Raw genomic sequence first — 745 nt, forward strand, 5'->3', positions numbered from 1 at the left:
GGGACTGCCCCTCCCCACCCCCCGGCTGACAGGATCGGGCGCACTGGAAGTCCGGGACAGTATTTTCCCCGACGCCGGGGAGGGCGGGCGGAGGGGCTCTGGCGGCCAGCCCGGGCCCCGGAGCTCGAAAAGGAAAAAAGGACCGGGCCCGCGAGAGACGGGGGCCCTGCCGCAGGGGGGGGGGCAGTCCGACCGGGGCTCACCGTGCGGCAGGCCCGGGCGTCGGCAGGGGAAAGCGGGCGAGGAGGCGCGGGGCCGGGTGCCTACGGCCATACCGGACCGAACGCCCCCGATCCCGTCCGATCTCGGAAGGTAAACCGTCCCGGGCCTGGCTAGTACTTGGATGGGTGACCGCCTGGGAATCCCAGGTGCCGTAGGCAGCTTTTCCCGGTCCGAGTCAGCTCTCTCTCCTTTTCTGGGGGGGAAGGAGAGGGGGGGACGGGCCGGAAAGCCCCTCGTCGCTCCTGCCGAGTCGGAGGTCGCGGCCGCAGGTCACGGGTCTGGGCGCCTGGGGTCCGGCTCCCCACCCACCCGGCTTCCTCCGCGGAGGACCCCCCCCGGGGCCACCGAAGCCGCTGGGGGAGACGCCGGGCATGGGGCGGACTGGCCCGGACCCTCCCGGCCGCCGGCCCGCAGGTCCGCCCCGAATCCCCCCCCGCGGCCACCCAGGCCAGGCCTGGCCAGGCGGGACGGACGGCGGGTGTCCAGCGCCCAGCGGCTTCCTCCAGCGGGGACCCACGGACCC

At 75.2% G+C, this 745-nt stretch overlaps 1 non-coding gene across 1 annotated transcript; it reads left to right on the forward strand.

Annotated features, from left to right (window-relative positions):
- Positions 1–261: 261 nt before the first annotated feature.
- LOC135979327 (5S ribosomal RNA) lies at positions 262–380 on the forward strand. The gene has a single exon (XR_010596659.1). It is a non-coding gene; the product is annotated as a 5S ribosomal RNA (ribosomal RNA).
- The last annotated feature ends 365 nt before the right edge of the window (positions 381–745 follow it).

This window comes from Chrysemys picta, unplaced genomic scaffold (assembly GCF_011386835.1).
Source record: "Chrysemys picta bellii isolate R12L10 unplaced genomic scaffold, ASM1138683v2 scaf766, whole genome shotgun sequence".
Lineage (NCBI taxonomy): Eukaryota > Metazoa > Chordata > Testudines > Emydidae > Chrysemys > Chrysemys picta.